At 38.9% G+C, this 15836-nt stretch overlaps 1 long non-coding RNA gene across 1 annotated transcript in view; it reads left to right on the top strand.

Moving 5' to 3' along the window:
- Nucleotides 1-512: 512 nt before the first annotated feature.
- The window catches only part of LOC120247396, an 81073-nt gene continuing 65749 nt past the window's right edge, over nucleotides 513-15836 (top strand). The window contains exon 1 of the long non-coding RNA XR_005532298.1: nucleotides 513-618. This is a non-coding gene — a long non-coding RNA (uncharacterized LOC120247396). The remainder of the gene's footprint in view (nucleotides 619-15836) is intronic.

Below are 15836 nucleotides of genomic sequence, written 5' to 3'. Positions count from 1 at the left end.
CCACCCAGGTGCCCTATGAACCCTTTATGTTTTTACACATTTCTCCTTGTTTGGGCTCCTTTCATCAGCTGGCAAACTCTAGGATACAATAAATATCAAAAACAGCAGTCATAATCTGCTCTATGCCTTGACCTGTTGTGTTAAATGTGGGGCTGTCAAAATCTCAGTGGGAAAAAACTTCATAGGCCTATAACATGGAAGAAACAATTTCTCTCTTTTGGGAGGGTAGAGATTATGCCTTTTATATACAGTGAGTATTTTGCTTTGCCCCAGAGATTAAGAAAGCAGAATTGACCTGAATCATTCCTTTAGTCGCCAGCAAGAATTTTAAAATGCATGTAAATGCGGTGTCACAACATAACTGCCTCAGAAAATATATCTCAAATTGTGAGTGAGCTAATAGGAAATTATATTGAATTGACTAGTTTACTTAATTCTAATTTGCCAGTACTGAAATGTACTTTCTTAAATCGTAATTTTAGATTTGAAACAATTCAGCAATTCCTGAAGAACTTCAAATGGCCAACTTGTTCAAACAGCCTATGTTTCTAGAACTTTACCATGTTTCCAAGGATATCGACCACCATTCCCACTGATGTCATCTGATTGAGCATGAAGGTCAGAATCTATACCCTTTTTATGTTGGGATGTTTCTATTTTCTCTCTTACACAATAATATGGATATTGTAATTTATCAGGCATGTGCTCAGAGAGCTTATGACTACTTCTGATGTTGTTACAGTGGACATGTTTCTCACCTGAGGCCCAGTGGTCTGGGACTCTAATGGAAAAGGAAGGGCCTGCTGATTTCATAATGGTCTTTGCAGTCACATTTACATATCATGAAAGGACCTAATTCAATGAATATTTTTGTATACAAATTGTATACAAATATTTGTTTGTTTGTATATATTTTTTATTTAGAGAGAGAGCAAGTGTGAGCAGGGGAGAGGGGTAGAGAGGGAGAGAGAGAGAGAGAGACAGAATCTTAAGCAGGCTTCACATTCAGCATGGAGCCAGACTTGGTGCCTGATCCCACCACCCTGGGATCATGACCTGAGCCAAAATCAAGGGTGCTTAACCACTGAGCCACCTCAGTGCCCTTGTATACAAATCATTTTATAAGAAAATAGAAATAATTTAGTTGTAAGAAGGACTAAGTCCCAGAATCTTGTTTTACAAATGTAGACTCAAATGGGATTTGAAGAGTCACTACCTTACATTTGCTAAAACCCACATGCGTAAGTATTTTGTAGATTTTCAGTCGAGGCCCACACTGTCACTGTCCTTCCTTAGGATGCAAGAGCTTGCTGGCCCCCTCCCATTTTGTATGTGACAGTGCCTTTCCTTTCATTAACCAAATAGATCTGTGTAAGTCTGAAGGTAAAGTGGCTGTTAATACTAAACATAATAGAGGGTATCATTATCAGTTGACAAAGTTAGATGTACAAGAAATATCACATTTTTAGAATTGCTTTAAGCCAACTACAATCCATCTCCAAGCCTTCTTCTGGGGCAGACAGGAAATTTAGTTTGATTTAGGACTCTCTCTCCTTCCTGTGTTGTGCAAGTCCCTAGGGTCTTTGAGATTTTTTTTTTTTTAAGTTTACTTACGTATTTTGAGAAAGAGGGAGCAGGAGTGAGTGGGGAAGGGGCAGAGAGAGGGAAAGAGGGAGTCTTAAGTAGGCTCTGCACTGGACAGGCATTGTAGAGCCTGACGTGTGGCTTGAACCCATGCACCTCGATCATGGCCTGAGCTGAAATCCTGAGTCGGATGCTTAACCAACTGAGCCACCCAGGTGTGCCACAAAGGCCCAGGGTCGTACACAGCAGTACTGCATATTTTCTGCCCATCACTGGCCAACTAGGGAACATTCTTTTAAAGACACCCATTCTCTTAGTCTGGATGTACGTTTCTGGTTAGGATGTTTTGCTTCTTTGCTTTTGGGTTGGGAATCTCCATCACGTACAGGAGCCCCTGTATTTGCTTCCCAATCCTATGAGCCATACAGACCCCTCCCTCTCTGATTAACCTGGATCTCACCACCTTCTGCTCACACTAACACTGAACAACGCATGGATCCCACTCCTCACAGGAGCCCTGCAGGCTGTGATCTCCTTCCAGGATGTGAGAAATCTTCCCCTGCCCTTTCTCCTCATTTCAATTCTGGCCTGGCAAAATCCAAAGCTGATATTTTCTTTAAAAATATGCCACGAATGCACCCGGATGGCTCAGTTGTTTGACCACGTGACTTTGGCTCAGGTCATGATCTCATGGATTGCGAGTTCGAGCCCTGCATCAGGCTCTGTGCTGAAAGCTCAGAGCCTGGAACCTGTTTCAGATTTTGTGTCTTCCTCTCTCTGCCCTTCCACCACACACACACACACACACACACTCTCTCTCTCTCTCTCTCAAAAATAACTCTAAAAATTAAAAAAAAACCCATAAATGTGAGACTGAACCATTTTCTTTCAGTTCTTCTCTTTATGAAGAAAGCACCTATACCCCTACAATATTTCTGCCATATTAATAATGCAAATGGAATCAGATGGTGTGTTTTGTGTGGGCTTCTGTGATCTGCCTGCCTGCCTGAGAGGTTTGCCCTTCTGATTCCTTTGGGGCAGATTTTCCCAAAGGATCCCTCATGAGAGCATTTGGTCTTTCAACTTGGTCTGGGTCAGTGTTAGACTTTTGCATGTATCCGGAGGCCTACTGACTGCTGGGCCTCATCCTTGGAGTCCCTGATTCAGAGTCAGATAAAATTTGCATTTTATCAAGTTCACAGGGGATATAGGTGCTACCAGTGGAGGGACACACTTGGGAGCCAGTGTTCTAGGTTGTAAAGGCATCTCTAATTTAATTTAATTGAGTGAAGTGGTAGAGATAAGATGATTGTTCTCATGCCTCAGTTACTCAGGGGATTTATCTCAACTCAATATTGCTAATTGCTGTCAAGGTTAAACATAGTCTCTTGTGTGTGTGTGTGTGTGTGTGTGTGTGTGTGTGTGTGTGTGTATTTCAGTTTTTAAACAATTTTATTTAATTACACCTATAGTGGACTGTTGTTTAAGGAGAAGAAATGGAAATACAACAAGTTGAAGGAGGAGCGTAGACATTGTGTTGTGTGTACTGTGTGCATCTGGTCAAATTCTTGTTGGAACCAAAATGAATGTAGTTTTTCAAAAATTAATATTAAAAAGAGAAAATATTATTTTCTAGTCAACTTTTCTTTTTTTCTTAAAACATTTTTTTCCAATGTTTATTTATCTTTGAGAGACAGAGCATGAACAGGGGGGAGGTGGAGAAGGAGGGAGACACAGAATTTGAAGCAGGCTCCAAGCTCTGAGCTGTCAGCATAGAGCCCAATGAGGAGCATGAACCCACAAACCATGAAATCATGAGCTGAACTGGAGTTGGATGCTCAGCTGGTGGAGCCACCTAGGAGCCCCGCTAGTCAACTTTTCATTTATAGTAGAGCATCCAAGTGTAGTTTAATTTTTGTCTACACTTTAATGTACTTAAACAAAACATGCTACTCTTAAATTGTGTTAGTCAAGGATAGCATGATTTTTATTACATAAGTTAGATTTACTTAAATAACATGAATTTCTTGTTAAAGGTAAAAAACAAAAATTCTTTATATAAAATAAGTCTTTAGATAGCCTATGAAATAAATGACATAGCACACTATTTAGTAACTTAATAACCTAAAATGAAAATATATTACTTTTATTAAATGGGATAAAAATTATTTGAATTTTCTCCAAGGGTGTTGAAGAGATTAAATAATCCTGGTGCCTTTGTTGGTTAAGTGTCCAATTCTTGATCTTGGCTCAGGTCGTGATCTTACAGTTCATAAGTTTGAGACCCATGGCAGGCTCTGAACTGACAGTGTGGAGCCTGCTTAGAATTCTGTCTCTCCCTCTCTCTGCCCCTCCCTTGTGAACACCTGTGCTCTCTCTCTCTTTCTCAAAATAAATAAATAAACTTAAAAGAAATAATCCTATAAAGGCATTCAGGATTCAGAAAAGGAAGGGGAATCTTGCCTTAGGGAATGGAGTCGTTGTTCACCCATTTTTCTGTGTGTGTGTGTTACTATTAATCTCTTATCTTTTCCTCTCTTCTCTTCCCTCGGGGTAGTGGGATGCATAAGACCATATCCATACTCTTGAGAGTCTGTTGGGCACAGGACACATACACCGAATTCTTAATTGATGAAGGTTCTTCATTAGGCTCTTGGGAAAGCATTCTCTTTTTTGTGCCTCTTTTTTGAGTCAGAGGGTTTACACCCAGAGGTTGGAGACCTGACTGTGGGTTGGGGGAAGGTGGTTTAGAAGCTCACAGCTGTGTCTGTCTGTAGGCCTTTTGTTAAGGAACAAACAGAATCCCGCCATCCCAGCTACATATGGTTAAAGCTACTTTACCAGGATGGGAGGCCAGATTCGAATTTGGGACGCTCCAATAAGGTAGACATCCACTTGTAATGTTTTCCATTCTTGAATCTAGTTTGACATTATGGGAATCAGGACTCACAGTTTGGGATTCTAACCCTTCTTACTTTCTTCTTTCCCTCCTTCCTTTCTTCCTTAGTAATAATGACTAAGCAAACATATTCATCAGTGTACCGTGGGAGTGGATTACCTTTGGCCCTACTTCACTCCATGCAAACCTCTTTATTGGCCTTCCAGGCCTACTCAGATAATACCACAATTCCTCAGTTGGGCAATAAAAGTGTGTCATGATATGGTCCCAATCTCATTTCCTATTCTAAGTTTTCATTAAAACATATTCCCTTCTAACATACACGGTGCTCTATCTGCTCATTTTTCTTTGGTAACTTCTTGCCTCTCTCCTGACCAGGATGCCAGTCATAGCAAAATTTCCTTCCTTTATGAAAATGAATATTTTACTCTTGGTTAAGTTCTGCTGGGACTGATACTTGTTTGTATTATGTCCATTCCTGCCAATGGATCGTGAGCTCTTTGATAATCATCTTTGTGACCTCTGTTTTTAAGGCACTTAATTTGCACATTTAAAGAAATAGAGGGCCTTCAGTTCAGTTCTATTATTTCATTTAATTCCAGCAGTACTTCTATGAGGCTGACATTTGGCTTGAATGAAAACAGAGAGACTAGAGGAAATGTCAAGAGATAAAGAAAGGTAGCATTAAACTGCATTGCAGAACTAATAGCAAACCATGGCATCAAGCCAAAGGAAATTGACAAGCAAATTGTAGGTTATAGACCAGACTTTGGTTGTTGGTATAATCTGAGGAGAGGTCATTCTTAGTACCTGGGGTAAAGAAGTCTTCTGGCTTACTAACATTGCCACTAGATGCCACGGCTAGTGATGTCTTCTGAAACCTGGGAGGAAACCTACCATATTCTGAAGAACGTCACCTGATCTGTAAGTAAAATGGACTCTGTATGGTCATGAAGCGTTGGTTATGGCTATTTGCATTAGATTACTTTTCATTAGGCTGAATAATGCTAACCAGCATTAGGTAGAAAAGAAAAAACATATCATACAAGTAAAAGCCAAGGAAAAATCAGTTTATCACTTTTAAAATTCATTGAAGCAAAATTTTCTGTTTATAGTCCTTTCTTCCTTTCCTTTCCTTCCTTCCTTCTTTCCTTCCTTCCTTCCTTCCTTCCTTCCTTCCTTCCTTCCTTCCTTCCTTCCTTCTTTCTTGAGAGCTAGTGTGAGTGGGGTAGAAGCAGAGGAAGAGGAAGAGAGAGAATCTTAAGCAGGCTCCATGCCCTACGATGTGAGGCTTGACTTCACAACTGTGAGATCACGACTTGAGCCTGAATCAAAAGTTGGACACTTAACCAACTGAGCCACCCAGGTGCCCCAGCATTCTTTCCTTTCTCATGCAGGATGGCAGTGTCATGGCAGGATCCCTAGGACACCCTGACTCTACATGTATATGACTTTGAACAAGCATCCTAGTTTCTTAGAATCTCATAATCAAAATGGGTTAGTGAAATGTATTCTATGGTGCCTTGTGACAATAATATGAGGTAACATATTAAAGTAATTGTATACAAATAACATAAATAAAACTTTTGAATTTTTTTTTGCTGAAGATTTAGCAATATATTATAATAATTTTAAAATTATATTTCTATTATTTTGTTGCTTTTCTTTACATATCTATTTTTTTGTAAGACTGGTTTCCTGTTCAAGACCTCCCTGGGGCTGCATTTGAGTGTAGCAACCTGGGTTTTTGTGCTTGGGTCCCTGCTGCTGGCCTAGTTCTGCACATCTGCAGACAACCTTTTGTATACTGAATTGTGGCTGAATTGTGTTCCACCAAGATTCACAGGTTGAAGTTCTAACCTCAGAACTTCAGAATGTGACTGTAGTTAGAGACAGAATCTTTAAAGAGGTAATTAAAGTAAGGTAAGTTTACACGGGTTGGCTCTAATCCCATCTGACTGATGTCCCTATAAGAAGAGCAAATTAGGACACAGATTTAATTTATAGACACTAACCTAACTACAGCCTGACTAGTCCATACTTACTCTATAATGACAGAGGAAATGGTATTCTTTTTTGGGGGGGATACTTTCAGTAAGGACACACTTGACTTTGACTTGATTAATTTGGGGAACTATCTGAGTGCCTGTGGAGTAATTAAGTTGATTGCTCGATATGGCTTATGGAATCAGTCTTGTTGGTCTGAGCATATAAATTATGCTACAAAACCATTTCCAAAATTAAGTTGAGGTTTTGATAAGACACATAAACTCCTTGAAACTAAAGTTTCAGTATGGCAGTTATTCATTCCCTTAGGGCTTAACATGTTATATTCTTATCATTGCATTCAAATGATTTCCTCTTAATCCAACTTAAACTAACTAGCTAACAATTACCTAAGACAAAAACCTCTGTATTCATTATTACCTTTTTCTGTTGGACTTACTCTTGGATTGGGCATAGTAGGGTATATACTCCATGTGACACATAGTTCATTTTCATATGTCTCCAGGCTTTTCTAAGACTTTGTTAGTTCTTTTTTCTTTTTTCTATTTTTTCTGGGAACACTGAAATTGGTCCTGAAAATTGGGGGTTTCCTATAAGGAAATTGGATGAAGTGTATGTTCTTTGTGAGAAAAATTTTTTAACAATCTAGTTCTAAAATGAGACTTTTTCTTATAGCAGAGAGAAAATGACCACAAAATCTTAAATATTTTTCCTATTAAGAATTTGGTCTGTGTCTGCTAGTCTTGAATATGGTGAGTTCTGGGACCTCTTTGAGCAGTGGAACATAATGGAAGGGATTCTCTGCTGGTTTCTGGGAAACCCCGATCTACCGTGTAAGAACTATGACTACACTGAGACTGCCCTGATGTGAGGAAACCTGAGCCAGTCACACAGAGGTGTGAAGGAAAGAGACCAATGTTGGCCAATTTCTGACTGTTTCAGGCATCCCATTCCAGGCTAAAGTACATGAATAAGGAATCCAGACCAGCTCAACCTTGAGCTAAGTATCACAAAATGACACCATATGAAGCAGAAGAATTGCTCAACTTGAGTACTGTTCTAACTGTGACCCACAAAATAATGAAAAAATATTAAAATGATAAGTTAATTTTAGGGATAGTTCATTATATAGCAATAGGCAACTGGAACTTGAATCCTAAAGACTTACATAAGGATGATATAAACTTCTTGAAAAATGCTTATTTATAATCATGTAAAGTTAATTTCTGGCAAAATCTAAAACCTTCTAACTTGACTGACTTGGACAAATTTAATCTTCTGTTTGAGTATTTTTAACTATTCACAAAAAATGTATTTGAATGCTTTTATCAAGGATAAATGTTGAATTTTTAAAAAAGATTTCATTTTTAGAGCAATTTTTGGTTCACAGCAAAATCGAGAGTAAGGTACAGAGATTTTTCACATACCCTCCTGCACCCGCACATGCATAGCCTTCCCCCTTATCAATATACCCTATCAGAGTGGTTGTTTGTTACAATTGATGAACTGATGTTGACACATCAGAACCACCCATACAGTGCAGTCCATAGTTTACATTAGGGTTCACTCTTGGTGTTGTATGTTGTATGGGTATGGACAAATGTATAATGACCTGTATCCACCATTATGGTGTCATGCAGAGTATTTTAACTGCCCTAAAAATCTGTGCTCCTTGCACTCATTCTAACCTTTCCCCAACACTGGCATCCACTGATCTTTTTACTATATTCATAGTTTTGCATTTTTTTAGATTGTCATATAATTAGAATCATGCAATATGTAGCCTTTCAGGTTAGCTTCTTTCACTTAACAATATGCATTTAAGTTTCCCCCATATCTTTCATGGCTTGATAACTCATATCTTTTTAGTGCTGAATAATATTCCATTGTCTGGAGGTACCACAATTTATTTATCCATTTATCTGCAACATCTTGGTTGCTTCTAGGTTTTGGCAATTATGAATAAAGCTACAGGAAACATCTGTATTCAGGTTTTGTTTTCTCTTCCTTTGGCTAAATAACAAGAGTATAATGGCTCGATCCTATGGTAAAAATATTAGTTGGTTAAGAAACTGCCAAACTCTCTTCCATAGTGGCTGTACCATTTTGCATTCCAACTAGCAATGAATGAGAGTATGTATCGCTCCACAACTTTGTCAGCATTTGGTGTTGTCAGTGTTCTGGATTTTGGCCATCGTAATAGGTGTGGAGTGGTATCTCATAGTTGTAATTTGCATTTTCCTGATGACATGATGTAAATTTTATTGGTTTTGAAAATCTATTCTTATATTCTCTTTTAAGAAATTAAGTGAGTTTCAAATATATTGCATATTTCAGTAAAATTAAATGTAACGGTGCTACAAATGTAGATATATTTATTTTGTAGCTTCTTTGAATAAATACTGTATACTATGCAATCTGGGATAAGTAGGAAAAACAAGATAATAAAGAAATGATGGCTCTTTTGCTGATAGTGCTTTGGCTTCAAAGGGGATTATTTGTTATTTTCATGATTATTTTACAAAGTTAAAATATCTAGACATATAGAGAAAATAATTATCTTTAGATGTCTTGGAACAGAAACATAAGATACTAAATATCAGTTAATATGTTGTGTTTCCATGAGTGCTATAAATTAAGATTTAGTTTATAATGTAATTGAGACATCACAAAATATTGAATAGGATCTTCATTTAAAATTGGAATTTCCTTATATTCTCCATTTGATAAGTTATTCTTATGCATATAGGAGCTAATAAAGAAGAATTGTTTTTATAATAAGCATTTTCTCTTTTCTTCTTTGGATGTCTTATGTCAATGGAAAAAAAAAAAAAGCCAAAATAAGTGCTGCTTCTTATCATCGTGCAAATGTGATTCCAGAGCGCACTTCTCTGTCTTAATCACTGAAATTATTTGGTTATCAAAGCCATACACAGTTCATGATTTGACTTTCATCTTTTTCAGACTTATCCATGATATTGGTCTGGCCTTGAAAACATTAAAATGGCCTGTGTTTGATATTCAACATGTAAATTCAGAAAGACGTGTTCATTTTAAAAATTGAGACTTTTAGTGTGATTGAAGAGTCTTAACAGGGCCTGGGAATAGAACAATAGTTTCTAAGGGTGTGTGTGGGAGGAATAGGTTGGGTAAACAATATAATGGGTGAGGACATATTTATATGTGTGATTGTGGTGTGTGTGTGTGTGTGTGTGTGTGAACATTCAACTCTCTTCCCTATAGTGGACAAAAACATTCTTTAAAGCAGAGACTATGTTCAAAAAGAAATCTTTAAAGTCCTTTTTAATAGAATTATCCTATGTTGATATTTTGGAAAATAATTTCTTCCAATCAGCTGTTCCTAATAAAGAGGCCTTGGGCTATATGCTCTATGACAAATTGCACTTGTTTCAGCAATGGAAGTTACATGACCTGGCTTGGAAGTATCAGAACACCAACATTGGATGCCACCTGCGCTCAGTTAACTTCCTCCTTCTGTGTGAGGCCATTTTTTTCCTGTTAAGTTCACAGAATGATAACACAATTGTAATGCTTTCTAAATAGAGATTACGTTACTTCCCGATAAACGTGTCCAGGATTTCATGCTGCTCTCTGCCATCATCAGTGGGTAAATAGTTTTTGTACAATTTCTGTAGACAGCTTCTCCTGCAGAAAGAGTTGCTGTATTTATTTGATTTCTTTTCTTGCTGTAGGTATGGCGAGGTATGGTGGTGGGGCTGGTGGAGGGGTTCCGACAGTGAGGGTAGGTGCCACTGGATCGGGGCCCTGGGAAGTCCTAACTGTCCTGGAAGGGTGTCCTGAGCTAGCTGGCAGTCTTAGGAGAGGCGGTGTTTTTCATGAGGATCCACCATGCAAGCGGTCAAAATCCACTCTGTGGGTCCCACCACTCTGGGGGTTATTCCATTGTTTACCCTCGTGATGGAATAGACCTTAAACAATATGAGCAAAAAGATTTCTTCTGGTCTCAATAAACAGTGCGTTTAACGGCGCTTCAGAGTATAAAGTGGATAGGTTTTTCCTGTGAAAAGACACAATACAAAACTGCAATCATTTGTTACTAAATTGATTCAATATCTTATAGTCTTGATGTTTATGAAGATTATTCTATTAACACTCACGTTCACAGTTCTGATCTTTGTGCACGAAAGACTTTCTCGTTAATGCATCCTTAAGGATGCTTGCTAAAAACTTGAATTTCCCATAGAGCTTTGAGAAGTTCCGTCTCCACCTAAGAAATCCTTAGAAACATCTTTGCTTCGCTATACCTCTCGTTAAAAAGTTGGAGGCTCCATGACTCCCAATCATACTATCCCCCCCTCCTGCTTCTATTCTGGCCACTTCTCCTGGTGCCCCCCCCACAGCCTGGTGCCCACATGATAAATCCGGCAGCTGTCGTCCTGCGTTTGGCCCCGCTGCCTCCCCCAGCCTTGTGCTGCCGGGAGTGTGCTCAAGGGACCAGTGATGCTGAAGAATTTCTCAGGTCATCTGCACTGACCTAGAAAACCAAAGAGGTTCTAGCTTTTGCCCACGGCTTGAGGCGGTAACCCAGCTCTGCTGAGCATGGTTAAAGCATTCAGCAACCTGAGACACAGGACGGCCACCCCAAAGTCAGGATGCTGTAAGAAGAGCTATCTGCGTTCTTAAATTTTATATAAAAACCCAAATAACGCCAGCTGATCCCCCTCCCCCCCTTTTTTTTGTTCTTTGGTGACATAGCTAAAATGCCGGGATCCTGTTTTAGAAAAATAAAAAACTCACTCAAGATGATTTTCCAAAAGGTAGCCTTCAGCAAATGGCACAAATAGCCAAAAGGACCTCAGCGAGCAGAATGTGGGCTCTCTCACGTCTTGTTCACTGCTTCCCACTCCCACAAGAAAATCAAGTAGGAAACGCGGACGGGGGCTAATTCTTTCTCCTGGCAGCTGAGCTATAATCTAGCCTATCGTTCTTCAGTGAGCTCGCACTTGCTGGAGACATTTTAATGTCTTAATGAAAGGACAGGGAAATTATCACTCACTGATTTGTGTTTTTAAATTTGGAGTTGCTAAATTAGGACTACTTAACGATACAGGCATGCCCATTTCCAGGACTGGATGTTCAGCTCCTACATTTGATGTGTCACCTTGAGGGTTTCCTGTGAGGTAATTATCATGCTGGGATGAGCTAATCTCCCCTAGAATAGTACACCTGCCTCATTCTGCTAACAAATAGGCCCCTGCCTTCTAGAGACTGCCTGACCTGACTTATTATATCTCCCCCATCAGCAGAAAGACTCATATCATCACTGGGCCAAAGGTGAATTGCCTAGAGACAAAGTTGGAATGAATTTTTTGCAGTCCCATTTCGCCAGACATTCAAACCACTTCATTCTGAAGAGTGGAGACCTTTAACTCTGTCACATATTTATATATGCTTATAAGGCCAGCAAAGGGTCTTTCTGCCGATCTGCTTGGGGTGAATGGATCAAAACAGTATGCCAGAAGAAGCTGTGTCTGCCTCTCAAACCTTTGTTCTCCAATGTTATTACTCCGAGAAAAGAGAAATGCTGTTGCTGGGGGTTTAGTTCACTTGCGTTTTGGAAGTTGCATGTGGATGCTTTTGCTATGCTGCATTGTTACACAATTTCAAGTCCGACCCCGATCTTGAGCAGGGGGGGAGTGAGGGCCCCGTGAATGTCCATCAAATCCCGAAAAAAAATTAAGATTTTCTAGCTGATGCCTGTTTTCCATATAAAATGTGGCTTTGTTTTTTTATAGTTTTTCTTATTCCCTGCAGCAAAAGAGGCTAATATTCATTTAAAACCCAATAACAATTAAAACCCCCAATAACAATTAAAACCTACAATGAACAACTGCTCTAGCTTTGTTTATTGCATGCATAAATAATCATACTTCAATGAACATGTTAGTATCTATGATCTCTTCCCAGATTAAGGTTGCCTCGAGACTGCTTGCTTTGGCTACTGTAAATGTGACATGAATTACGCTCAGGAAAATGTGTCTAACATGCTGGGTTTGAAGTAAATTATTTTCTTCTAATATACCTACACAACTGTCACAAGGAATTACACTGCAGATTTAGTGATGTTAAGTGTCAATTGTAATTTGGTGACAGCCATTTTATTGGCTATGCATATTGCTGTGCTAGGACTGCTTCTCAGTATGGAGGCCACCGTATCATTAAAAACCAGTGATCCTTCACTGATGACATAATTTGACTGGCAGAGAGAAGAGCAGAGAGGGGCTTGCTTCCACCTGCACAGAATCTGCTGTGTGTCAGAGATGAATTTGCCTTCAAATTAGAAACAGCACTGCAGATGAGGGGCTGTGATTTTGCTTGAGTTCTTTTAAGGCGTTTTTCTGGAATGGTTACTGAGCAGCTGATAGAAGTCTCCTTTAATATGTCAAACATATATATTATGCAGCCTGTAAACATTTCAAATATTTTTAGTCATAGCTTAGAGTGAGTTATCTATGAAACAGTTTCAGCTGAACTGAGCCACATGTATTTCTGCACACTCACCCATGCATTCTTTTGTCTACAACTCTGTCTTTGGTGTAGGTTCCAGGAAGAAAAATTTATGTGATAAAATGGTAACCCCCTCCCCCCAAAAAACAAAACACAAAACACACAAAAAAAGCCCAACAGAAAACAACCCAGATCTAATAAGAGCTCAGTGTTTCGGCAGGTAGGATAAATCATCAGAGCTCTGTAAAAATTTACAGTAAGAACAGAGCTATAATCATACATTCTGAAAATTTTATAAACTGACAATTCAAGTTATGTGTTTTATGCTAATATACATTGTGGTAGGGTCTAATAAACTGTGACTCACTCATAAATAGTAGAAAAGCTGATGGCACTCACACGCAAGCACATACACAGACGCACACACATTCTGTACTTATGCAGGAAACAGGAAATAGAGTCCAAGACTTTCTTAGCAAATTTAAATCAATATAACTGCATTCCATTTTCAGTATTTAAATTAAATTTCTTGCTGCAAGGCACTGTAAGGAACAAAGCAAAGTACCTTAAAAGAAAGTGTATCGCTCGTAATTTTACCTCATTTCACACCTATTTGACAGCTTCTCTTAGCCAATTGGTTTCATTGAAAATGCTGACAATATTCACCTATTAGAGTCCTGCCCTTCTGTGTGGAGACCATTCCTCTTAGATACACTTCATTAGCTTTCAACATGGAAAAATAACTTTTTCCCTCCTTACGCCACTGACACTTGCCACTATTTCCCTTCTCTTAACACGGCACTTATTTATTTATTAAGAAAAGAAACTTTGCAGAACAATAAATAGCATAAATTATTCAGCCAATTTCAGTCCAGCCACATAAATCATACTCAGGCAGACAAGCTACTTATGACAAATGCTTTGTCTAAGAGAAATACACTACTGAAGGTTTAATCAGAGGCGCTAAACATTTCAGACTTTCCCATTTTTATTCTTGGCCGGGAAAACTCTATTTCTCTGTCTACAAAGGCTCTTAAGAATGCTCTTTTTTTCCCATGAGAATATTGAGACCATTTTTATACACAGTAGGGAGGAGGGTGTTAATAAAAGTGCACTTTTCTGAAGAAAAATTCAAATGGGGGTTGGCAAATCTTCTCAATTCTTGAAAGCATATTTCAGGGCCAACTGTGGATATGTTAATAGCTTTTCACATGATGGGCCATCAAGTCCTACTTTTTGAGACTGGTCAGGGTGTTCCCACATTCACCAAAAAAAAAAAAAGAAAAGAAAGAAGAGAAAATGGAATTTGGAAGCAGGATGAATCCAGAGTAGCTGGGAGAATCAGAAGATGCTGCTTCCTATTTTGTCTTGTCATTGGCTCCTAAGGCTTCTTGCCACTTATGTTTTTTAACTGAAGCTTCCTTCTTTACTGCCTTATTAATATAAATGGGCCCCATAAAAATGCTTGATTGCAGCGTGGTAGGCTAAAATATGCCCATAAAATATCTTTTTTTGGTCAGCTTCAAATAATGGTGATATTTTTTCCAGTAAAAGGAATGAAATCTTAATTCCCCTAATACTTAAATTGCCAACATATTCCTTTAGTTATCATTTGACTAATTTTTAGACCATCAGTGATTCAAGGCATATTCATGTATTATTGGGGACATCAGATATCTGTGGAAGTTTTGAAATTGAAAATAAAATTAAGTTTATGCTTGATTTGGATAACCATGTAAGGAGAAGTTTCTACTCTGCTAAAGCATTTAGTGAGGTGTTTTTATTTTGTTTTTGTTTTGTTTTGTTTACTTTTGACAACAGAAGGCTTGTCACTCACTGAAGAAATGTTTGGATTCCTTCAGTGAAAATGGTCATGGCAAAGCAAAATATGGCCAGTTTCCTCAACTAGTTTGAGTCAGAAAGGGGATGGGGTTGTCCACAGTTAAAACCACCAGGAAACTGGGAGAAGGTGGGAAGAGCTGGTAGTGTGGTGGCAGATGAACAAGGGGTTGTCGTTTTGGAGTAGAAGGGCAGGGAAAATGTCATGAAAGACTTGTCTACACTGATGGTTCCCCCCAAACGTCTGCTGCAGACAGCCCGTCACAGTGGCCCAGTGCCCCCCAGCATATGTGAAGGCACTCCTTCAGTGAAGCCAGAAGAAAAGACACAAACTGAAACACAGCATGACTTCCCTCTGAGCCTGTTTTCTGCAGTAGTTTTTGGACTCAGTCTTGCTTACCTTACAAGCTCTGAGTGAATTGTGGCCCAAGCAGCTGCGGCCATGGGCCACGTGACAAAGTATTCCTTCTCGATGTACATGTGGCATTTTGCCATCCAAAGGTACAGCACATGGATCTCCTGAGGAACATGCATCAAGTTTATTTTCTGACGAGTAAATGAATAAATTTTTCTGACTCAATTGGGAATGAAAGGAAAATAACCTGCCTTTGGAGCTCTCCCAAGATCTGATTCCTCTGGAGCGGTTCATGTAATTTAACAACAACAACCCAGTCATCAGAGACCTCTGGTCTAAGTATATAGCCAACCATAAGCCTTGCAGATGAGGGAACTCTGGATGCACAGGGGCTAAGATAGAAGTAGGGAACTTTGAGCAAGCCTCAGGGAAGAAACTTTAGCTCAAGGAAATGTCAGTACAATTCCAAGCACCCTATTCTAGACAGACTCATTTAAATCCCCACATTTTTAGGAGATGATATTACAATGCACTCTTAGAAAGAGTTTGGTTGCGATTATTGTCTGCTTGGGGTTTGTCTCCACTTGATTATATTTGTCATCTTAGTTTGCCAGGGCTCTGGTGAATATGTAAGAAATTGGGGAGAAGCTGTCATAAGTTAGT

This window comes from Hyaena hyaena, unplaced genomic scaffold (assembly GCF_003009895.1).
Source record: "Hyaena hyaena isolate Hyena2069 unplaced genomic scaffold, ASM300989v1 scaffold_518, whole genome shotgun sequence".
NCBI classification, from domain to species: domain Eukaryota; kingdom Metazoa; phylum Chordata; class Mammalia; order Carnivora; family Hyaenidae; genus Hyaena; species Hyaena hyaena.
Note: the sequence above shows the minus strand (reverse complement) of the source record. Positions and strands in the feature narration are given on the sequence as shown.